This window comes from Mesoplodon densirostris, chromosome 6 (genome assembly GCF_025265405.1).
Source record: "Mesoplodon densirostris isolate mMesDen1 chromosome 6, mMesDen1 primary haplotype, whole genome shotgun sequence".
NCBI classification, from domain to species: domain Eukaryota; kingdom Metazoa; phylum Chordata; class Mammalia; order Artiodactyla; family Ziphiidae; genus Mesoplodon; species Mesoplodon densirostris.
The window spans coordinates 31,858,353-31,884,592 of NC_082666.1; the positions used below are offsets into that span (position 1 = coordinate 31,858,353).

General features: G+C 36.6%; 1 long non-coding RNA gene across 1 annotated transcript in view; it reads left to right on the top strand.

The window, feature by feature from the left end:
• Positions 1–26,240, top strand: part of LOC132492655 (uncharacterized) — a 111,345-nt gene that overhangs the window by 45,486 nt on the left and 39,619 nt on the right. Inside the window, exon 3 of the long non-coding RNA XR_009532841.1 lies at positions 20,453–20,630. This is a non-coding gene — a long non-coding RNA (uncharacterized LOC132492655). The remainder of the gene's footprint in view (positions 1–20,452; positions 20,631–26,240) is intronic.

The window sequence follows — 26,240 nt, forward strand, 5'->3', positions numbered from 1 at the left end:
GAATAACGATGATCATTTTTCTCTTTGGAAAACTTTTTTTTTTAATTATAGGGATGTATAAAGAAGAAAAAATAATCAACCATACTCCTTTTTCATTCCCCCCAAAATAAATCACTGTCAACATTTTCAGAATATTTGCACCATATCTTTCTTCAATATTTGTATTTTGTATCTTTGTATACAAATATTGTATACAATATTTGTATCTTTCTTCATATTTATTTTTAAATTTACACAAGCAATAAATATACCAGTTATAACTTAAATTACAGATTAAACCATAGTCTCCTGATAACTCATATCTCCATACTGATGTCCTCCCATCAATACTAAGAGCATAGTGTATGATGAATTTGTCTGATGAAATAATTTCTCTTTGTATTTTTCATACATATCTATATATTGGGATAAATATGAAATATTGGGTTCTGGCTTTTGTTTTTGAGTATTCCTTGTTGATATGTGTAATCTACTTTATTCTTTGAACATTTTATAGGAATTCTTTGTGTTTATGGAATTGTATTCATCCTTTCCTCTGCGGTTAAATATTTAAGCATTTTTTTCATATTATATACAATACTGCATCAGATATTTTATGTGTGTATGTATGTCTTTATCCAGGAGAGATATGTAGAAAGAAATTGCTGGGGCGTAGGGTGAGTAATTTAATATATACATCATTTTGCCCTTCAGATTGATTGTACTAATTTCAAGGTCCTGAGCAGCTGTGTTTAATTTAACTCTCCATTCCCCCACATCCATCCCTTGCTTGTCTATACTTGATACTATCAAACTTTTAAATCTTTGTCAAACTGGTAGCAGAATAGTGGTTCATTGTTATTTTAATTTACATTTTCTGATTAATAATGAGGCAGAGCCATTTGTCATAGGGCAGTTCTGAGTTCATCTTCTGTGATTACCTGTTCACATTCTTTAAGTCATATTTTCATTGACTTCTGACTTTTTAAATAGATAGCTAACAATTATTTGAAAGCTTCAGGTACTTATCTCTGGTCTGTTCTGTACCTCAATATTTTACAACTGTGACTATTTTCTCTCAGATTATCTCTTCCCTTTTTCCTTAGTTAGTGTTCAAATTTCTATGTTTTCCCCCTTTCTATTTTTGCTACATAACTGATTTTAAGAAAGTCTTCCCAACTCTAGGGTCTTATTATTGTCCTTTATCATCTTGGCACAAAATTAGTTTTATTTTCCCAAATCTGGGTCTTTAACTCAACTTGAATTTATTTCTGCCTATGAATAAGACAATTTTGGGGAATTCTCAATCTATACCATTGATCTATATGCCTATTCTTGAAAGAATACCACACTGTTTTAAGTACTGTGGCTCTGTTGTATGCCTCGATTTCTAGAATGACAGAATGATAAAAATGCCTCATATCGTATTTGTATTTTTTTTATGAGGCATAAAGAAAAGAGACTTCTAATTAATGAGCTCAGCTCTGTGCTAAGCACAGTGTGGGGGAGGCGGGCTTTTCATATTTGATCTCATTTTATCCTGTCAGCCATGTGAAGGAAGTGGTACTGGTTGACTCTTACTGATGGGAAAACAGAAGCTCAGTGGAGATACCTCACTCTCTCAGGGTCACATAGCTTGTAAGCAGTGGAGCGAATATTTGAGTTCATGTCTGTTTGACTCTAAAGTTCAGTTCTTTGCCTGACATCTCCCACATTCCCAGGTCCAGACCATCCTTGAAGAAAACAGTAATATCTGCTGATTCCTTTCATTTTTTAAAGTTGTATTATTCTGCAGATAAGATCCTTAATATTGCAGGAAGCTGAAAGCTGAGGCTGTACTTTAATCAGCTATGTTTAAGTTATGTGGAGGACAAGAAAGATAAGGAGAAGCAGAGCCCTTGGTGAAGTTGATCAACTATTTCTTACTTTAAGTAGTAATGCAACCCTGATCCCACTCCCACCTCTTAGCCTCAAGTTTCCTTATTCCTGCTAATTAGTTCCAAATGTTCTTCAGTTTTCTGCTATCTTCTCCTCCTCTAGACAGAAACCTAATGCCAGCAATGGGCACCAAGCCTTCCCTTTGGCCTTTGCTCTTTATGGCGAGGTCACTGCCTTCAGCAATTTGTAAATCATGGACAATTTCAGCTGTCACACACTCTTGGATTTGACTGTGACCCCTCTCCGGAATCTGAAGTCTCTTGCACCAATCTGCCATTTTCCCACATGGGCCCCCTTCCTGGTGTTGCAGTGGAGAGGAATTCAAAAAAGACTCTGGACTGGTGCTACAGAGGCTCCTGGCTACAGATTGCCCACTTGAGCTTTGAAATAGTTCATTTTTACCTGAGAAGCAGGTAGTTAAATTTATCTGGTTGTTCACTTTGCCATGGAATAGGAGAAGTCTAGACTTCCCCCTGTCTCTTTGAAAGAAGAATGAAGACCTGTCTCTGTTGATTTATGATCTTGGAAAGAGGAGAAGAGCACAAGATAAAAAGAGATGAGGAATGCTATGATAAAGTGGGTAACACCTGAGGAATCTCTCCCACCCTGGGGACAAGAGAGATCTTACAGACTACTGAAGACAGGCGGGGTTTTGTTGTGTGTGTGTGTGTGTGTTTTCCCCAACTCTTATAATGTGAAGCTACATCTACTCTTACTTTTCCATGCTGAGGACTTTGATGTCCCACCAGATATGCCTGAGCTGGTAGCTAGGTCTTAAGGAGGGATTACTGAACATGGAGAAGCTTTTTCTTCAAACTGAATGGCTCGATTCCATGTTCCTGTAGCGTAAGTGAGGAAGGCTGATGAGTAAGAACATGTTCTTGTGTTGTTAGGTAACGGGTGAATAATTGAAATTACTACATATGAAGAACCAAACACTTCACAGGAAAAGAAGTTTATCATTCAGACCTGACCTAACTTTGGCCTGGCCAGTTCCTTTTTGCTATTTGACTTATCTTGAGTTGTCCTTTTGCAACTGAATTCTATGGAACATGCGTGGAGGGAGAGCATGAGGCCACAGAGCTGATAACGGGAAGGAGGGAGGTGGGGAAGTGAGAAGAGCAGAATTACAAGAGAGACCACATGCCCTTACTTGTCTACCTGATTTTCGAGAACAACCAACCATTAAATGCAGTGGTCACACTGTCATATTGCTGAATTCAAGAGATTGTGATCACATCACTGAGCAGACTATTTTCTTCCTCTCAGAACACTTTCGAGTCTAACCTTAAGAAAGGTTAAGGACACACCATATAGCTGTGTCTCTGAAACACTGATTGTGGAGCTGAGAGTTGCAAGAATGAGAGTTGGCTCAACTGCATTCTAATTGCAGCTGTGCCCCTTCCTATGTTATCTTGGGTGGGTCTTTCCTATTTTGGACAGTGCGTTTCTGATAATTAAAATGATGGGTTAAAATAGGTAAATTCTAACGTCCTTTTAAGATGAAAAGGAACATGGGGACCTTAACAAATACCTTGTAGCTGCAAAGTATCATATTTCCTTGTGCCAGGGAGTCATAGATGAGCGATTGTTGCTAAGCATGAGGTAATGCAAACACAAAAGCCATCCAGGGCTCATATTAGATTAGTCCTCCTAGTCATTGATCCTTGTTCAAATTCAAGAAGAAAGTGTGGGACCAGCATCAAATTCACTGTGGTCAGAGCCTCTGTTTATGGTCTCCATTAGCCAGTTGAAGAAAATCCCTTCCTTACCCCTGCCTTAATTGGTTTCTGGGCACTATAGTCCCCCAGTGCCATTGTTATCTTGTTCAATATGAGCTCAGGTGCAGTTTTCTGTGTACGCTTGGAGCTAACTAGACAGCTCTAGTTACCAGGAGCAACTTTTGTAGGAAACATTCCCCAAATATGTTCAAAGAAGAGGACTGGAATTCTGAGAAACTTATCTTCCTTGAGGTGTGCTTGGGAATTACATCTTTAAAAAAAAGAAAAAGAAAAAAAAAACAAACCTTTGTGGAAGTGAAAATTAATTATCTATAATCCCAGGGGTTTTCTTTCCAGTAGTAATCAAATAAGCTCATATCAAACTAACTCTTCTGCAGATAACAACTGTAAACTTCAAAATAAAATATAAAAAATAAAAATCTAAAGGCTTAAGAGTGAGCAGACACAGGCACATTTTGAGGGAAAATCCATATTTGGAAAAAGGGAATAGCACTTGGTGATTTTTTTCCCGTGTGTGTTTGTGTGTGTGTGTCTATTTGTGTGTGTGTGATTTCTTTTTTAAGAATACATTTTTATTTTTTATTTATTTATTTTTTGAATTTTCTTTTATTTATTCTTTTAAACAGCAGGTTCTTATTAGTTATCCATTTTATACATATTAGTGTATATGTGTCAATCCCGATCTCCCAATTCATCACACCACCTGTGTGTGTGATTTTTAGCCAGAAGGCAGGCCCTAGTCTGTACCATTCAGGTTCGCTAAAAAACAGATATAAAATCCGGAATTGATCTTTCCTAGAGAAGCAGTAAACAGAGTTCAGGGCAACCATGGGTGCTAGAAAGTGAGGGGTAGGGTGGGTATTGGAAAGGAGAGAACCAGAGAGGGGAGCCCTCTATTATGTGCATAACTCTATCCAGATATCTGGTTGACCCTCGAACCATGCATACACAAAACAGATTACAAGCAGAATAGTTATTAAAGCTTAAATAGTTAAAACTGAATTGAGATTTGAGTTACTATCCAAGAGACAGAGTTTGCATTTTGAGGCCAAGTTAATTGCCTACTTAAGGAAGTCAATAGTCTTTAAAAGAATATAAAAGAATCCAAAGTCTCTACAATATAACATCAGATTATCCATGATATAATGCAAAATTCCTTAGCATGTGAAGAAAGAGTAGGGAAAATAGAGATGACAGTAAAAATATAAAAACAAGTTCATCTCCACTGGCATTAAAAATAAGCCCAAATGAATAATTAATTAATTTTAACTCATCAACTTAGCAGAGGTTTTAACAATATTCTATGTTAGCAAGGGATAGAATATTTGGACCCTCATCTGAGGCTGTTTGAAGTATTAATAAATTTCTTAAAAATCAATCAGGCTTGATATATATGCCTAAAAACAGTTTATATACCCTTTGACCCAGTAATTTCACTTGTAAAAATGTATTCCAAAGAATTACCAGCTGTGCAAAGAATTTTATACAAGGATATTCCTAAAATATTTATAATAGAATGAAAAAAATAATCTAAATATCTAAGAATAAAGGGATGGTTAAAACAAATATAATGGAATAATTTACAAGCATTAAATCATGTTTTAAGGGGCTTCCCTGGTGGCGCAGTGGTTGAGAGTCCGCCTGCCGATGCAGGGGACACGGGTTCGTGCCCCGGTCCGGGAAGATCCCACATGCCGCGGAGCAGCTAGGCCCGTGAGCCATGGCCGCTGAGCCTGCGCATCCGGAGCCTGTGCTCTGCAGGGGGAGAGGCCACGACAGTGAGAGGCCCACGTACCGCAAAAAAAAAAAAAAAAAAAAAAAAAAAAAATCATGTTTTAAGTGACTATTAAAGACATAGGGAAATTCTCAGGGTATAATATTGAGAGAAAATGGGAGAGTATAAAGGGGACATACAGGTAATTTTAATTTTCTTTTTTATATTTTCCTATATTTCCCAAATTATCTACACAGAACATGAATGCCTTTTATATTAAAGAAATAAGATTTTTTAAAAACCGTGTATGTCTGCTATAGGTATAACAAAATGAATTTTCAAAGTTGCTCATCTGGCTGACCTGTTGGTACTTTGCTTTAGCTTCCTCTCCTGCTCCTCTCCCAGCCCCACACTCTTTAATTCATGTTCACTTACTGTCACCCTTTTCCCTCACAGAGGATATCTATTCCTGTTCAAGACCAGCCATTCTGTCTGGGCTTCAGCTCCTTCCTGGCTTGCATTCATGGGGACTTCAGTTCCTTAGTTATCTGTTTTGTTTGTTTGTTTTTTGGCCGTGCCGCTCGGCATGCGGGATCTTAGTTCCCCAACCAAGGATCTAACCCTAACCCTAACCCACAACCCCTGCAGTAGAAGAAATGGAGTCTTAACCACTGAACCACCAGGGAAGTCCCAATTCCTTGGTTATCTGGATCTCTTCTGCTATCTTCAGCCTCTCCCTCTGTTCATTGCAAAATTGTCAATGGAATCAAGATGGTCTGAGTCACTGGTCTTGCGAAAACAGTTTTAAACATACCCATTGTGTTTTGTTTTATTTTGTAAAGTGGAAATAATTTTTTGAGAGGATTCGAAACATGATACTTTTTCACTGTAAAAAGAAAAATTAAGACAATGCAGAAGTTAGAAAACAGAAAGCAAATATCTCTACTTTATCTCTACTCAGACATCATCCCACACTCTTTATCTACTTTTAGTATGGGGATAGGTTGGTACAACCTATCTATATTAGCATGGATGGATGGATGGATTGCTGGATAAATGGACAGCTAGTTTGGGGTTGGATGGGCTCGCACATTACAGCTTGGGACCATGACAAAAATCATTCTAACGTTATTCTTTTGAACAAACAGAATAGTTAGGAAAAACTCTTAAAAGAACATATAATGGAGGAGGAAGGTGCCTTCCAGAAACTAAAATGAACTATAATAAATTTTAATATTGAGGTATTGCTTACCCACATTTTTCATATAATTTAGTATATTACCAACGTCTTTCCATGATAATGTGAATCTACATCATTTTAATTGTGCATGGTTTCTTTTTTATTAATATTATACTTAGTTTTTAAAATGTTCTATAAAATGAATATTTAGCTTGTTTCAGGTATTTTAATAAATATGCTTTAATAAATGTCTTTCTGTACATATTTTTGAAAAGTTTTCTCATGATTTCCTTTTTTTAAAATATTTATTTATTTATTTATGGCTGTGTTGGGTCTTCGTTTCTGTGCAAGGGCTTTCTCTAGTTGCGGCAAGTGGGGGCCACTCCTCATCGCGGTGTGCAGGCCTCTCATTATCGCGGCCTCTCTTGTTGCGGAGCACAGGCTCCAGACGCGCAGGCTCAGTAATTGTGGCTCATGGGGCTAGCCGCTCCGTGGCATGTGGGATCCTCCCAGACCAGGGCTCGAACCCATGTCCCCTGCATTGGCAGGCAGATTCTCAACCACTGCACCACCAGGGAAGCCCTCTCATGGTTTCCTTAGAAGTAGATTTGCTGGATCAGAGTCATGTTTTAAATTTTGATGTGAATTGCCATTTTTCTCTTCAGGAGAAGTGGGCTAATTTATATATTTCAACGAGCATTTTGTGCGAGTCCTCATTTTTCTGCATCTTTATGAACTCTTGATATTATAAATTTTGTAAATTGTTGCCAATTTAATAGGTGAAAAATATCTTCTTGTTTAAATTTGAATCCTTGATTCTTTATTGAAGTTTTGCATCTTTTCAGATGCTTATTATTAATCTTTCAAATTTATTTTGATTTTTCCAGTTCATATCTTTTGACTCTTTTTTATCAATATCTTTTATTGCAGTATAGTTGATTTATCATGTGTTAATTTCTGCTATACAGCAAAGTGATTCAGTTATAAATATATATATACATTCTTTTTTAATATTCTTTTCTATTATGGATTATAATAGGATAATGAATATAGTTCCCTGTGCTATACAGTAGGACCTTGTTGTTTATCCATTCCCTATATAATAGCTTACATCTGCTCACCCCAACCTCCCACTCCATCCCTCCCCCAATCCCCTCTACCTTGGCAACCACCAGTCTGTTCTCTATGTCCATGATTCTGTTTCTGTTTCATAGATAGGTTCAGTAGTGTCATATTTTAGATTCCACATATAAGTGATATCATATGGTATTGGTCTTTCTATTTCTGACTTACTTCACTTAGTATGATAATCTCTAGTTGCATTCATGTTGCTTGCAAATGGCATTATTTCGTTCTTTTTTTTAACATCTTTATTGGAGTATAATTGCTTTACAATGGTGTGTTAGTTTCTGCTTTATAACAAAGTGAATCAGTTATACATATACATATGTCCCCATATCTCTTCCCTCTTGCATCTCCCTCCCTCTCACCCTCCCAATCCCAGCCCTCTACGTGGTCACAAAGCACCAAGCTGATCTCCCTGTGCTATGTGGCTGCTTCCCACTAGCTATCTATTTTATGTTCGGTAGTGTATATATGTCCATGCCACTCTCTCACTTTGTCCCAGCTTACCCTTCCCCCTCCCCATGTCCTCAAGTCCATTCTCTAGTAGGTCTGCATCTTTATTCCTGTTTTGCCCCCCTAGGTTCTTCATGACCTTTTTTTTTTTTTTTTTTTTAGATTCCATATATATGTGTTAGCATACGGTATTTGTTTTTCTCTTTCTGACTTACTTCACTCTGAATGACAGTCTCTAGGTCCATCCACCTTACTACAGATAACTAAGTTTCGTTCCTTTTTATGGCTGAGTAATATTCCATTGTATATATGTGCCACATCTTCTTTATCCATTCATCTGTTGATGGACATTTAGGTAGTTTTCATGTCTTAGCTATTGTGAATAGTGCTGCTGTGAACATAGGGGTACATGTATCTTTTTGGATTATAGTTTTGTCTGGATATATGCCCAGGAGTGGGACTGCTGGATCATATGGTAATTCTATTTTTAGTTTTCTGAGGAACCTCCATACTGTTTTCCACAGTGGCTGCACTAACTTATATTCCTACCAACAGTGTAGGAGGGTACCCTTTTCTCCATGCTCTCTCCAGCATTTGTTATTTGTAGACTTTTAATTATGGCCATTCTGACCAGTGTGAGGTGGTACCTCACTGTAATCTTGATTTGCATTTTTCTAATATTTAGCAATGGTGAGCATCTTTTCATGTGCCTATTGGCCATCTGTATTTCTTCTTCATATCTTTTGACTCTTTATTTTACTTTTTAGCAAAATAATACATATGCATAGTTTAAAAGCTCCACTAGAACAGAAGGATTACTCGCAAAAAATAGCATTTGTCTGTCCCATATTTCTTACCCTTCCAATTCTGCTACCCAAAGGTAACCATGCTCAACTCTTGTAATGGTTTCTTCTGATATTTAATTTCATGTTTCTAAATTATTTGCTTCTGTGTTCCTTTTTTATTTTTAAATTTCAGATATTAATTCTTGATTTCCTACTAGGTAAAAGGAAGATTTATGTTTCTTTCAGTGTTCTCCCCATCCCACCCTGTCCATACAGACATATTCAGTTCTCTTTGACCATCCTTTCAATGCAGATATATCATAATTTGGGACTAAATTTCTAATTCACTATTTACATCATTATTACATGAATATAATTCATAGCTCAGTAAGTATAATACATAGTTTAGGTTTTCTTTCTGGTTCAGCTTTTTGTTTTGCCTGGAGTTAATAATTATCTCGTTTGGGGGCTTGCACTTAATCTTCCATGTACACAAATCTATCACCAAAATTTCTGTGAGAGTGCTAAAACTCTTAATAAGTTAAACATTATAGGTGATCTATAATTTCCTTTTAAAAATGTGTCCATCATTGTGTTCCAATCTCAGCTATTTGGGCCCATTGCAAAAATATCCTCCTAGGACCTCCTCTCCCCATTATTGAAATCCCCTTACAGCAGCCTTGTGTTTCTGCTTCCGTTTTCCTGGACCTCATTTCCTCCTTTTCCCTAATTTTGTTATAGGACATAACTGCAGTATAATACTGAGAAAGGGTACATGGAACCATTTTATTTTTGAAAACTTATATGTCTAAAAGTATGTTTTTCTACCCTCACACTTGATTTGGTAATTTGCTTGTATATGTAACTCTAGGTTGGACACTATTTTTTCCCTCAGAATTTTAAAGGCATTTTTCTCCACTGTTTGCAGCATCCATGGTGTTGTTAACAAGCCCAATGCTGTTCTGATTCTTGATCTCTTGTGTTTTCATCTTTCTTTCTGGACATTTTCAGAATCTTTTCTCTATTCTTTTTTATTTATTTATTTATTTATTTTTTGGCTGCTTGGGTCTTTGTTGCTGCATGCGGACTTTTCTCTAGTTGCAGTGAGCAGGGGCTACTCTTCATTGCAATGCATGGGCTTCTCATTGTGGTGGCTTCTCTTATTGCAGAGCATGGGCTCCAGGCATGCAGGTTTCAGAAGTTTTGGCTTACAGGCTCTAGAGAACAGGCTCAGTAGTTGTGGCACACAGGCTTAGTTGCTTCGTGGCATGTGGGATCTTCCTGGACCAGGGGTCGAACTCATGTCCGCTGCATTGGCAGGCATATTCTTAGCCACTGCACCACCAGGGAAGCCCTCTTTTCTCTATTCTTAAAGCACTAAAATTTCATGATATACTTGCAGGTTCTTTTCTATTACTTGGGCTGATTGGTAGGAGAAGACTAGGTAAATTTGTGTCTGTTTGTTTTAGGAAATTTTTGTATTATTTCTTTGATAATTTCTCCCTGTTTTCTGTCTTTCAGACACACACATGTACTCATTCTTTCTGGAACTCCTCTTGGTTAGACCTCTTGAATTAATTCTCTAATTTCTCATATTTTAGCTCCCATTTTCTCTCATTGGCTGATTTTTCTGTTTTCTAGAAAAATTTCTAGACTTTCTAGACTCTAAGACCTTCCAGTTTCTACTGGATATTTTATGTTAGAATCATATTTTCATGTTGTGGTGGTTTTTTTTATTCCCTGCATGCTCTCTTTTTATAATGTCTTGTTCTTTCTTCTTCATGAATTCCATGTCTTCTCTTATTGTTACGAAGGTATTATATTTTTAACCTTTCTTCTCCTTGTGTTATAGCTTTTCTTCTCTGTTAATTTTGGTTTCTGTCTTTCATACTGGAGTCTTTCCACATAAATCTTGTGACCCTTGTCAATCTATATTTTGGAATCAGGCATTGGAATGCTAATTAAAAGCTATGAGTAGAGGCACAGGGTTGGTATGCTTATGGAGCAGAATGCCATTACCAAAGCATCAGAGTCACTCACCTTTCTGTTCTCTATACTAAGATTTTTTTAAATGTTATTGACATCTCCCATTTGTGTTGTCTCTTCTGTTGTATTTTTTGTCTTCAGGTTCATACTTTGTCATTCCTTTATTGTCATTATACTATATTTCTTGGAGGGAACCAAGATAAATGTATGTGTTCAAGCTGTGATGCTTAACTGGAAATCTATACCCACTTTTTTTCCATTGAGATGTTTGTCTGTATTCTGTCATTTTAATAATTCTGTATATAGTAACAATATTTATTTACATATGTTTTATTTTATTTTTTCATTTGCTCCTAATTATTTGACATTCTGTACAAAAAATTTTAATCCTTATATAGTCAAATTTCTCAAGTGTATCATCATATCTAGAAAAAAATTCCTCATTCTAAAATTTTCTGCCATATGTTTTTCTGTTTTTTTTTTTTTTTTAAAGCTGGGCTTTAAAAAAATATTATTTATTTATTTATTTATTTATTTTTGGCTGTGTTGGGTCTTCGTTGCTGCGCATGGGCTTTCTCTAGTTCTGGTGAGTGGAGGCTACTCTTCGTTGTGGTGTGTGGGCTTCTCTTTAAAGTTATGTTATGGCTTGTCTTTGTTGCAGAGCACGGGCTCTAGGTGCACGAGATTTAGTAGCTAAGGCATGCGGGCTCAGTAGTTGTGGATCACGGGCTCTAGAGCGCAGGCTCAGTAGTTGTGGTGCACGGGCTTAGTTGCTCTGCGGCATGTGGGATCTTCCTGGACCAGGGCTCTAACCCGTGTCCCCAGCATTGGCAGGCAGATTCTTAACCACTACGCCACCAGAGAAGTCCCTCTATTTATTTTATAATTTTCCTAATTAAATTTTTAACTTGGAATGTAATTTTGTTTATGTTGTGATATGGATATCAGTTTATTTTGTAATAAATGGAAACGAAAGCAACATCTGACAGTTTGTTCTCACCATTCTTATAGTATATCTATATCATATTTTATATTCTGATAAATCTTGGATCCATTTCTAGGTTCTCTATTTTATATCTCTAATAGCCACACCCATTGCCGGATCTGTATTACAGTTTAAAGATATTCATTTTGTAGTGCATTTTGATATCTTCAATGACAAATGTCCCCACTCCTTGTTCTTCTCTATTATGTATTCTTCTTATGGCTCCCAACTATATTTTTTGAAATGAAATTTGGGTCAGTTTACCACTTTGAATAAACTTCATTGCAATTTTTAATAGTCTGTATAAAATTTTAGATTAATTTAAGAGAGAATTCACACTCTTACTTGTTTGAGTCTTCTTATCTAGAAACATGAATGTCTCAGGGATATTCAAGTCTTCTTTCACAGTTTTCTTTATAGAGGTTCTGTACATGTTTTCTGTAAGATGTAATTTTATTCCAGCTGTTATTTCTATACATGAATGCCATAGATTTTGAAATTTGCTTACCTTTTCGAATTCTGTCATTCTATTATCTTTGAACAATTTTAGTTAATTTTTCCATATTTTATTATTCATTAAATATTTCAACTCCTACTAAGTTCCAGGAAGTATTAGCCATTCAGGCCATAATGTTAAATAAGAAGAGACATGGTGGAGGGACCTTCAAGATGGCAGAGGAATAAGACGTAGAGATTACCGTCCTCCCCACAAATACATGAGAAATAAATCTACATGTGGAAAAACTCCTACAGAACACCTACTGAACACGGACAGAAGACCTCAGACTTCCCAGAAGGCAAGAAACTCCCCACGTACCTGTGTAGGGCAAAAGGAAAAAGAAAAACACAGACAAAAGAATAGGGGCAGGACCTGCATCTCTGGGAGGGAGCTGTGAAGGAGGAAAAGTTCCACACACTAGGAAGACCCTTCACTGGTGGAGATGGGGTGTGGGCTGGCGGGAAGCTTTGGAGCCCCGGAGGAGAGCGCAACAACAGGGGAGCAGAGGGCAAAGTGGAGAGATTCCCGCACAGAGGATCTGTGCCGACTAGCACTCACCAGCCCGAGAGGCTTGTCTGCTCACCTGCCGGGGTGGGTGGGGGCTCAGACCTGAGGCTCCGGCTTCAGAGGTCAGATCCCAGGGAGAGGCCTGGGCTTGGCTGCATGAACACAGCCTGAAGGGGGCTACTGTGCCACAGCTAGCTGTGAGGGAGTCCAGGGAAAAGTCTGGAACTGCCTAAGAAGCAAGAGACCATTGTTTCATGGTGCACAAAGAGAGGGGATTCAGAACACCACCTAAAGGGGCTCCAGAGACAGCTGTGAGCCACGGATATCAGTGCAGACACCAGAGACAGGCATGAAACACTAAGGTTGCTGCTGAAGCCACCAAGAATCCTGTGTGCAAGCACAGGTCACTATACAAACCTCCCCTCCCAGGATCCTGTGCAGCCCACCACGGCCAGGGTCCCGAGATCCAGGAACAAGTTCCCGGGAGATCACACAGCACATCTCAGGATGTTACAGCATCATGCTGGCCTCTGTGGCCGCAGGCTCACCCCACATTCCGTACCCCTCCCTCCCCTCGGCCTGAGTGAACCAGAGGCCCCTAATCAGTTGCTAATTTAACCCCATCCTGTCTGGGCAGGGAATGGACGCCCTCAGGCAACCTACACTCAGAGGTGGGTCCAAATCCAAAGCTGAACCCCGGGAGCTGTGCAAACAAAGAAGAGAAAGGGAAATTTCTCCCAGCAGCCGCAGGAGCAGGGATTAAATCTCCACAATCAACTTGATGTACCCTGCATCTGTGGAATACCTGAACAGACAAGGAATCATCCCAAAATGAGGCAGTGGACTTTCAGAGCAATTGTAGACTTGGGATTTGCTTTCTGCATCTAATTTGTTTCTGGCTTTATGTTTATCTTAGTTTAGTATTTAGAGCTTATTATCATTGGTAGATTTGTTTATTGATTTGGTTACTCTCTTCCTTTTTTTAAATATATGCATTTTTTTTCCTTTTCTCTTTTTGTGAGTGTGTATGTGTATGCTTCTTTGTGTGATTTTGTTGTATAGCTTTGTTTTACCATTTCTCCTAGGGTTCTGTCTGTCCGGGTTTTTTTGTTTTGTTTTTTATTAGTATAGTTTTTAGTGCTTGTTATCATTGGTGAATTTGTTATTTGGTTTGGTAGCTCACTTCTTTCTTTCTTTCTTTCTTTTCTTTTACTTTTTTATTTTTAATAATATTTTCTTATTTTTTAGTTTAGTAACTTTTTAATTTAATTTTATTTTAATTTAATTTAATTTATTTTATTTTATTTATTTATTTTACTTTCTCACTTTTCTTCTGAGCCGTCTGGCCGACAGGGTCTTGGTGCTCTGGCCGGGTGTCAGGCCTGAGCCTCTGAGGTGGGAGAGCCAAGTCAGGACAATGGTCCACCAGAGACCTCCCGGCCCCATGTAATATCAAACGGTGAAAGCCCTCCCAGACATCACCATCTCAATGCTAAGACCCAGCTCCACTCAACGACCAGCAAGCTACAGTGCTGGACGCCCCATGCCAAACAACTAGCAAGACAGGAACACAACCCCACCCACTAGTAGAGAGGCTGCCTAAAATCATAATAAGTTCCCAGACACCCCAAAACACACCACCAGACGCAGTCCTGCCCATCAGAAAGACAATATCCAGCCTCATCCACCCAAGCACAAGCACCAGTCCCCTCCACCAGGAAGCCTCCACAACCCACTGAACCAACATTAGCCACTGGGTGCAGACACCAAAAACAATGGGAACTATGAAGCTGCAGCCTGTGAAAAGGAGACCCCAAACACAGTAAGTTAAGCAAAATGAGAAGACAGAGAAATATACAGTAGAGGAAGGAGCAAGATAAAAACACACCAGACGAAACAAATGAAGAGGAAATAGGCAGTCTACCTGAAAAAGAATTCAGAGTAATGATAGTAAACATGATCCAAAATCTTGGCAATATAATGGAGAAAATACAAGAAACGTTTAACAGGGACCTAGAAGAACTAAAGAGCAAACAAACAGTGATGAACAACACAATAAATGAAATTAAAAATACTCTAGAAGGAATCAATAACAGAATAACTGAGACAGAAGAATGGATAAGTGAGCTGGAAGTTAAAATGGTGGAAATAACTGCCAGGGAGCAGAATAAAGAAAAAGGAATGAAAAGAATTGAGGACAGTCACAGAGACCTCTGGAACAACATTAAACACACCAACATTTGAATTATAGGGGTCCAAGAGAAGAAGAGAAAAAGAAAGGGTCTGAGAAAATATTTGAAGAGATTATAGTCGAAAACTTCCCTAACATGGGAAAGGAAATAGTCAATCAAGTCCAGGAAGCACAGAGAGTACTATACCGGATAAACGCAAAGAGAAACATGCCAATACACATATTAATCAAACTATCAAAATATAATACAAAGAAAAAATATTAAAAGCAGAAAGAGAAAAGCAACAAATAACATACAAGGGAATCCCCTTAAGGTTAACAGCTGATTTTTGAGCAGAAGCTCTGGAAGCCAGAAGGGAGTGGCAGGACACATTTAAAGTGATGAAGGGGAAACCAAGATTACAACCAAGATTACTCTAGCCAGCAAGGATCTCATTCAGATTCACTGGAGAAATTAAACACTTTACAGCTAAGCAAAAGCTAAGAGAATTCAGCAGCACCAAACCAGCTTTACAACAAATGCTAAAGGAACTTCTCTAGGCAGGAAACACAAGGGAAGGAAAAGACCTACAATAACAAATACAAAACAATTAAGAAAATGGTAATAGGAACATACATATTGGTAATTACCTTAAATGTAAATGGATTAAATGCTCCAACCAAAAGATATAGACTGGCTGAATGGATACAAAAACAAGACCCATATATATGCTGTCTACAAGGGACCCACTTCAGACCTAGGGACGCATACAGACTGAGAGTGAGGGGATAGAAAAAGATATTCCATGCAAATGGAAATCAAAAGAAAGCTGGAGTAACAATACTCATATCACATAAAATAGACTTTAAAATAAAGAATGTTGCAAGAGACAGGAAGGACACTACATAATGATCAAGCAATCAATCCAAGAAGAAGATATAACAATTATAAATATATATGCACCAAAGGTAGGAGCACCTCAATATATAAGGCAAACGCTAACAGCCATAAAAGGGGAAGTCGACCATAACACAATAATAGGGGACTATAAAACCCCACCATGGCCAATGAACAGATCATCCAAAATGAAAATAAATAAGTGTGGGGTTTCCATATGTATGAAATTAAATTCGATTTTCTCCTTTTAAAAAAAAGGAAAACAAATAAGGAAATAAAGGTTTAAATGATACATTAAACAAGATGGACTTAACTGATATTTATAGGACATACCATCCAAAAACAACAGAATACACTTTCTTCTCAAGTGCTCATGGAACATTCCTCAGCATAGATCATATCTTGGGTCACAAATCAAGCCTTGGTAAATTTAAGAAAATTGAAATCATATCAAGTATCTTTTCTGACCACAATGCTATGAGACTAGATATCAATTAAAGGAAAAAAATCTGTAAAAAATACTAACACATGGAGGCTATTCAATACACTACTAAATAACCAAGAGGTCACTGAAGAAATCAAAGAGGAAATCAAAAAATACCTGGCAACAAATGACAATGAAAACATGACAACCAAAAACCTATGGGATCCAGCAAAAGCAGTTCTAAGAGGGAAGTTTATAGCAATACAATCCTACCTCAAGAAACAAGAAACATCTCAAATAAACAACCTGACCTTACACCTAAAGCAATTAGAGAAAGAATTTTTAAAAACCCAAAGACAGCAGAAGGATAGATATCATAAAGATCAAATCAGAAATAAATGAAAAAGAAATGAAGGAAATGATAGCAAAGATCAATAAAACTAAAAGCTGGTTCTTTACGGAGATAAACAAAATTGACAAACCATTAGGCAGACTCATCAAGAAAAAAAGGGAGAAGACTCAAATCAATAGAATTAGAAATGAAAAAGGAGAAGTAACAACTGACACTGCAGAAATACAAAAGATTATGAGAGATTACTACAAGCAACTATATGCCAATAAAATGGACAACCTGGAAAAAATGGACAAATTCTTAGAAAAGCACAATCTTCCAAGACTGAACCAGGAAGAGATAGAAAATATAAACAGACCAATCGCAAGCACTGAAATTGAAACTGTGATTAAAATATTCCAACAAACAAAAGCCTAGGACCAGATTGCTTCACAGGCAAATTCTTTCAAACATTTAGAGAAGAGCTAACACCTATCTTTCTCAAACTCTTGCAAAATATACCAGAGGGAGCAACACACCCAAGCTCATTCTACAAGGCCACCATGACCCTGATACCAAAAACAGACAAAGATGTCACAAAAAAAGAAAACTACAGGCCAATATCACTGATGAATATAGGTGCAAAAATCCTTAACAAAATACTAGCAAACAGAATCCAGCAGCACATTAGAAGGATCATACACCATGATCAAGTGGGGTTTATCCCAGGAATGCAAGGATTCTCCATATACGCAAATCAATCAGTGTGACACACTATATTGACAAATTGAGGAGAAAAAACATATGATCATCTCAATGGATGCAGGAAAAGATTTTGACAAAATTCAACACCTATTTATGATAAAAACCCTCCAGAAAGTAGGCATAGAGAGAACTTACATCAACATAATAAAGGCCGTATATGACAGACCCACAGGCAGCATCTTTCTCAATGGTGAAAAACTGAAACCATTTCCACTAAGATCAGGAACAAGACAAGGTTGCCCATTCTCACTACTATTATTCAACATAGTTTTGGAAGTTTTAGCCACAGCAATCAGAGAAGAAAAAGAAATCAAAGGAATCCAAATCAGAAAAGAAGAAATAAAACTGTCACTGTTTGCAGATGACATGATACTATATATAAAGAATCCTAAAGTTGCTACCAGAAAACAGCTAGAGCTAATCAATGAATTTGGTAAAGTAGCAGGATACAAAATGAATGCACAGAAATCTCTTGCATTCCCATACACTAATGATGAAAAATCTGAAAGAGAAATTCAGGAAACACTCCCATTTACTATTGCAACAACAAAAAAATAAAATCCCTAGGACTAAATGTACCTAAGGAGACAAAATACCTGTATGCAGAAAACTATAATACACTGATGAAAGAAATTAAAGATGATACAAACAGAGAGATATACCATGTTCTTGGATCGGAAGAACTAACGTTGTGAAAATGAGTGTACTATCCAAATAAATCTACAGATTCAAATCTTTCTCTATCAAACTACCAACGGCATTTTTCACAGAAGTAGAACAAAACATTGTACAATTTTTATGGAAACACAAAAGACCCCGAATAGCCAAAGCAATCTTGTGAAAGAAAACAGAGCTGGAGGAATCAGGCTCCCTGACTTCACACTATACTACAAAGGTACAGTAATCAAAATGGTATGGTACTGGCACAAAAACAGAAATATGGATCAGTGGAACAGATAGAAGTGCCAGAGATAAACCCATACACATATGGTCACCTTATCTTTGACAAAGGAGGCAAGAATATGCAATCCAGAAAAGACATCCTCTTCAATAAGTGAGAGAGTGGCATGGACATATATACACTACCAAATGTAAAATAGATAGGTAGTGGGGAGCAGCTGCATAGCACAGGGAGATCACCTCTGTGTTTAGTGTACACCTAGAGGGGTGGGATAGGGAGGGTGGGAGGGAGGTGCAGGAGGGAGAGCATATGGGGATATATGTATATGTATAGCTGATTCACTTTGTTATACAGCAGAAACTAACACAACATTGTAGTGCAGTTATACTACAATAGAGATGTTAAAAAAAAAGAAAGAGACATCGTTCTTGCCCTTGGATAGATAATTAAATCATTTTGAAATGATGATTACATTTTCCTTTCCAATTATTTTTCTTACTTATTTTTATTATTCTATCCATTGACTAAGATCTCCAATCCAATATAGAAAAAAATAAGGATAAGCTTCATCTTTATTTATAACATTTGAACAAATATGTCTAATTTTTCTCATTAGGTGTGATTTTTGAAAACTATTATGACATTAGACATTGCCACAACAAGTACCTTCATTCATATAGCATTTTTCCTTAGTTGGCTAGTTTGTCTTTCCAAAGATTGTCATTTTACAATAATATATGGGCCTCAATTTTTGAAAACTATTATGTTAAGGAATTTTCTTTCTGAATTCTGTTTATAAAAGGTTTATAATCACGGATGTTGAATTTCATGAAAGCCCATTTAATTGTTAATGTAATTAACATGTAAAACCATCCTTGAATTCCTGGAATAAACCCCACTTGCTAATTTCAGAGTGTTCTATTTTTATCTTGTTTGACAGAATCTAATAATGTTTTATTTAGGATTCTTGTATCTTTAGGAATAAAAAGATTGATCTACAGTTTTCTTTTACTGTGATCCTTTTTAGGTTTGATATTAAAATTATGCTAACCTCAAAGTGAATGGGAAAGTTTCCCAGAGCTCTGTTTTTAAAGACATATTTATTTAATAAATATTTTCAAAATCAGAGTAATTTTCTTGCCTTTGAAAGTTTGAAAGAGTTGAGAGACAAAATTAGCCATATTTAGTCTTCAATGATGTCCCTTTGATACCTACTCAATTCTATCTTTGGTTATTGATCTGCTCATTACTTGTTTTTTTAAGAACCAACTTGGGAACATACTTTTCCCTTGAAAATCATCCATCTGTTTTATTAAATGTATTGGAATAAAGCACCATTTATTATTCATTTGTGAGTTTCAAAATATCTTCCAGACCTGTGATTTTCATCACCCTCTCAATCCTTGTTTATTTGTGTTTTCACTCCTTGAATCTTTGTTAAATTTCTCAGAGGGCTATTTATTGGGGTTATGCTTTTCAGTGGTATAAATACATTTTTCAATGTCTATAATTCTTTGATCACTGATATTTATTGTAGAGAAGAAGAAGCCACCTGGGTTTAATTTTTTACCTTAAAAGTAAAAGCTAAGATGTAACTATTTGAAGAGATAACAGAGTAAACAGGAATGGAATAGGGAGCTGTAAAGGTGTGTCTGAGGAAGTTGATCAGAAATAACTAATTTGGGGGTGAAATGTAGACCCGTTGTATCTGTGCAGAGAGGATAGGATTTACCAGAGCCCATGTCTGGTAAATTATGTGGATAGTTTCTATGTAAGATCATAGACACTCATAGCATGCAGGGATTGGCTAGAAAATTACTCCCATTTCCTCATTATATAGATGCAGAAACTAAGCTACGAAGAGTTGAAGTGACTTACTCAAAGTTACACAGCATGCTGATTAGATGATTGAGGACTACTTAATACAATAGAGTTATTTGCACTCTACAACACTTTTTTTTGTTTTGAAAGAAAATATATAGGTTAATAGGAAGAAATGCAGGGACACTTCTGTAAATGTTTTATAAATATTGTTTTGATACGATGCCAGACTTTGTCTTCATTTCCTAGGTGAAGAACTGGAGACATAGAGGATTGAAGAAGAGCAAGTCATGATCCAAATCAAGTCTGAAACCTCTTTCTATTGATTGCCTTACCTGTCAGTAACTCAATAAGCAACATTGCCTCTTTCGAAAATCAATGAACGGAAATGCTATGAGGAAACAAATTGAGAGAAATCTTCATTCTTGTAAGTATTCACAGAAAAGACTTTAATTGTTGTTCTTTTACTTATTAAAATAGGGAAAATTAGAAGAATGATAATAGTCAGTGCTTGCAAGAATCCAGGGAAATTGAGGCCCATATATTATTGTAAAATAACAATCTTTGGAAAGACAAACTAGCCAACTAAGGAAAAATGCTATATGAATGAAGGTACTTGTTGCAGCAATGTCTAATGAAAAAAGACTTGAAGCAACAGAATTAGTCAGAGGGGAAGGTCTAAGTAAGTTGTGGTACACATGAGAATATTGTATAGCTAATGAAAATATCCTTGTCATCAGGAATACAAGCATGAAACAATGCCCATACCTCTGTGTACTCACTTCTCTACACTTGGCTCAGTCAGCTCCACGCACACTGAAATTAAGGTGAAAGCCAGCTGGACTCCTTTTTTATTTTTATTTTTTTAATTGAGGTATCATTGATGTACAATATTATATAAGTTTCAAGTGTAAAACATAGTTGTTCATGACTTTTAAAGGGTTTATTCCATTTGTATTTATTATGAAATATTGGCTATATTCCCTGTGTTGTGTAACCAGCTAGCCTCTTATCCTGGGACTTTGGGAAGAATCTGCTTCCAGGCTCATTCAAGTTGTTGGTAGTAGAATTCAGTATTTTGCATTTGCAGGACTGAGATTTTCATCTTCATTCTGGCTGTTTGCTGGAGGGTTCACTGTCATCTCTAGAGGCTTCTCCAAGGTCCTTCCATGTGGCCCCCTCCATCTGAGCATTAGAGAACCTCCCTTATGTTGTTCCTCACTTTCTCTTTTGCTACCAACTGGAGAAAACTCTGCTTTTATTGGGCTCATGTGATTAGGTTAGGCCCATATGCATAAACTTTCTGTCTTAGGGTCAATGTCTGCAAAATTCCTTTTGCCACATAACATAGCATAATCATGGAAATCAAACCAAGGAGCAAAGGGTACCATGGGGTCATATTAAAATTCTGCCTGCCATCCCACAGATTGGGCTCACTGTCTCACTTCCTTTAGGTCTTTTCTCAGTTGTTAACTTTTCAGTAAAGTGTTTCCTGGAATCTATCTAAAATTTCAACTGCTCCTCTTATCCTCACCCAAACTTCTACCCCCTTTGCCTGTTTTTTTTTTAAATTTCTTCTTTAGCACTTATCATCTAATGTACAATATGTCTTACTTATTTATATTGTTTGTTATCTGTCTTCTCCAGCACATGTAATCTCAAAGAGATCAGGGACTTTGTTGTTCTCTACCATATGTAGTTCTCACTGGTAGAATGGTGCCTGGAACATAACAAATACTCAGTAAATATGCGTTTAACGAGTGAACAAATGATACAAAATTATATAGAGAGTATGATTACAATTATTTAAAAATATGAATGCATATAAACACAATTAAAGTAGTATTGTTAAGATGGTAAGATTTTAATAGCTTAAAATCTATTTCCCAAGCTTTGCACTATTTTTATATTGACATAACAAAGAAAAAACTCCATAGAATGGACTGTTCTCTGGGTAGTGGGAATTAGCCAAGTATGACATACCTTGTGAGCAGGTACTTTTGAGGTAATGCTAAGGACTCAGCAGCTCATCATAGGCAGAAAAACATGCCAGAGGCGATGTGGAAGAGGAGAAAGAGCATGGGAGATGGAATTGCAAAGGCCTGGATTTGAGTCTCTCTTCAAGTATATACGAGTTGGGTGACTTGAAAAGTCACTTAACCCCTCTGAGCCTATTTTCTCACTACATAAATTAGGACACTAACTACTTTCATCATTGGGTTGCCATAAGGATCATGTAAGATGCTCAGTATTACTTTGATTCATGTCATCCAGCCTATTCACCCTTGTGATGGCCAAGAGAAAGGCTTCTCATGCTTTACCAACTTCTTTTCTTCATCTAACTTGTGTGCAGTTGCAGAAAAAGACTTTCTTATTAGGGTAGGTTGATTTTCCCATGAAAGGAATATCACCGATTTTTTTTAAAGCAATATTGGTTTCCAATAATTGTAACTAGCTTAAAATAACAGAAACAGAAATTCCTATGTGGATAACAAAATTTCCCTTTGAGTTCCAAAGGATCTCCTGGCACTCTCAAATTATTGTACCTTGAAATTGTTTCAATAACTGCATTCTTTATGACAGGAGTTTGAATATCAAATATTGGTCACTACAAGAATATTAAATTTTTAATCAGAAATAGGGAAAAATGACTTTAAGTTCTGATACTATCAGTTTCTCATTATTTGACCTTGAACCATTCACCTTACTTCTCTTTGCCTTCTGTTACATTTTGAGAATCCTTGCATGCATAAACAAATGACTCTTTGTGGAAAGGTAATTCCCATAGCAATAAAAGTGATTACATTTTAAGCATCTAGGATATTCCAGGCGCAGTGCTGTATTCTTTACATACATTATCTTAAAAGCTCAAAACAAGTCAACCAGCTGATATCATTGTCTCCATTTTATCCACAAGAAAGCTGAGGCTTAGAGAGATCAAATAAATTCTTGAGAGTAGCACAACAAAATGCTAGAATTGATCTCCTGCTATAATCTCTTAACATAATTTTGCATTTGGATTATTCTTTTCAATGCATTTACTCTCTAGCCCAATTTTGTGTCAAAGAGGATTTGGTTCAACATTCTATGCCTTTATCTAAGTCTTCAATTAAAAAAAAAAATTAACACAAGTTTGTTTATTCCTTGCTACACCCCAGGTACCTAGCACACCTATTAGGTAGTAGTTGTTCAATAAATGACTTTGGAATAAATGAATGAATAATGTGGTGCAAAGACAAAGCCCTGTGCCATGTCTCCCTTGACATACAGTAGTATTGGCCCTTTCAGTTACAAATCTATTAGATTTTGTTGTTAAGATATCCTCATTTTTGTACTTTTATCTGTAAGGGAGACATTGTGAAATGTTTTGGTGTGGTCGGGTACACTATGTCTATAGTTTCCCCCAAATTACACTATATCTATAGTTTCCCCCAAATCTACCATTCCGATAATCTTATTTTATGAAAAGGAAAGCTTAAGATGTATCTTGTTTTTCATGAACATATTATTTTTCTCATCTTTCTTCTCTTAGAGTTCACAAATATTCAATTTTATCATTTGACCCAGAAAACTACTTGGGATAGACATTAAGTGCAATATATATTTTTGCAGCATGTTCCTTTTGGTGAAGCAAGATAGTATTTTCTATCTTAATTCTTATAAGATTTCTGGCAGAATTTTGAGGCTACAATTAGGAAGTTCTCTTAACAAAAACAGCAATAACCATATATTCCAAAAGTTGCATGTATAAACGCTGCATAGACACCTGACCTACATTATCTAATTTAATTTCCCCCAAATCTATGAAGTAGGCATGAATATCTGAAATTTACAAATCAGGAATCCAAGACCCAAAGAGCTAACTATTTGCCCAAAGTCACCCATATGGTAAGTAGTAATCAGGATTCAAAGCCAGGTCTCAAACTCCAAAGATTGTGTTTTTAATGAGTATATATGTTGCCCTTTATAACTTTTCAAGGCCAGGAAACACATTAAAAACACCCTAATTTTTTCTTATGATCACTTCACCTGTGTTTGGCTTCAATTTTCTTGTTTTATTTGGATTAGGCTAGGTTATGCTGCAGTGACAAATAGCATCAATTATATTTTAGTGTTGCACTTATGTATCAAAATGGGTTTACATGATTGCAATGACTGGAAGATCATGCTGGAAAGTCATGCACAGGCAATTAACTATTTTAAACTCAAAATGATACATATCACTTCTAGTGACATATCATGGCCAAAGCAAATCACATAGGCAAGCCAAACTTCAAGTGGTAGGAATCACAACCCTCCACTGTATCAGGAAGGAGAGAACAAGCTATCAGTGGACACTGGTAGTGTCTCCACATATCCACGTATTTTCTGCCCTTTTCAGAGTTGAAAACATTCTCTCTTCTTTTAACATTTTTCTTGGGGTATAGTCGATTTACAGTGTTGTGTTAGTTTCAGGTGTAGAGCAAAGTGAATCTGCTATAAATATACGTATACCCACTCTTTTTTAGATTCTTTTCCCATATAGGCCATTACAGAGTATTGAGTAGAATTCCCTGTGCTATACAGTAAGTCCTTATTAGTTATCTATTTTATATATAGTAGTGTTTATATGTCAATCCCAATCTCCAGTTTATCCCTCCCCCACCTTACCCCCTGGTAACCATAAGCTTGTTTTCTACATCTGTAACTCTATTTCTGTTTTGTAGATAAGTTCATTTGTAGTCTTTTTTTTTTGACTCCACATATAAGTGATATCATATGATATTTGTCTTTCTCTGTCTGACTTACTTCACTCAGTATGACAATCTCTAGGTCCATCCATGTTGCTGCAAATGGCATTATTTCATCCTTTTTTTTTATGTCTGAGTAATAGACATTTCTCCAAAGAAGACATACAGATGGTTAAAAAGCACATCAAAAGATGCTCAACATCACTAACTACCAGAGAAATGCAAATCAAAACTACAGTACAAATCAAAACTACTGGTGAGGTATCACCTCACACCAGTCAGAATGGCCATTGTCAAAAAATCTACAAAAAATAAATGCTGGAGTGGATGTGGAGAAAAGGGAGCCCTCCTACACTGTTGGTGGGAATGTAAACTGGCAGAGCCATTATGCAGAACAGTATGGAGTTTCCTTAAAAAACTAAAAATAGAGCTACCATATGATCCAGTAATCCCACTACTGGGCATATACCCTGAGAAAACCATAATTTGAAAAAATACATGCACCCTCAATGTTCACTGCAACACTATTTACAATAGCCAAGACATGGAAGCAACCTAAATGTCCATCAACAGAGGAATGGATAAAGAAGATGTGGTACATACATAGAAAATATTCTCTTTTCTAAGAGAATCGGTAATGAAGTTCAGTTTTCATTAAAAATTATACCATTATCTATTTTCTTATAATTATACCATTATATATTTTCACATAAAAATTATGCCATTAGTTCCAATACTTCCTTCTTGAATCTTACAGAACTAAGTAAGCCCTTTTGGTTGTCCCTCACACTTATTGTAAGAATCATGTAAATCTAATTATTATTTTCTGACCAGTTGGTCACCTTCATTATTTCCCCACTCTATATGTATCCTTTAAAACTCTGCACTCATTAGAGCTCCCTGTACAGTTATACTGACCTGACGAAACCATCCCCACTCTTCTTCAGCATTATGAAAACTTGATGTTGCAAAGTCATAATTTCAATTTTGTGTGCCTGATGTCCCCAGAGAACTTTTGGAGATTCAAGATGCTTTGAAAAGAAGGAGTTAAAATGTTTATTCCTCCCCCACCTTTATTAATAAGCTGTTAGAGATGTGCAAAATAAAGGAGGGTTTTTTTTTTTGTTGGTTTTTTTTGTTGGTTTTTTAAAGAAAGAAGCATTCAGGAAAGAGAAACCCAACAAAGGGTGAAAGTGGTGAAGTGAAGTCATAAGATGACAGCTTTTTTCTAGAGAAAAACCAGTTCAGACTGCAGGAGGAGGATGGAAGATAGAAACTTCTGGGAGAGAAGCCCTCCTGGCCGTCTG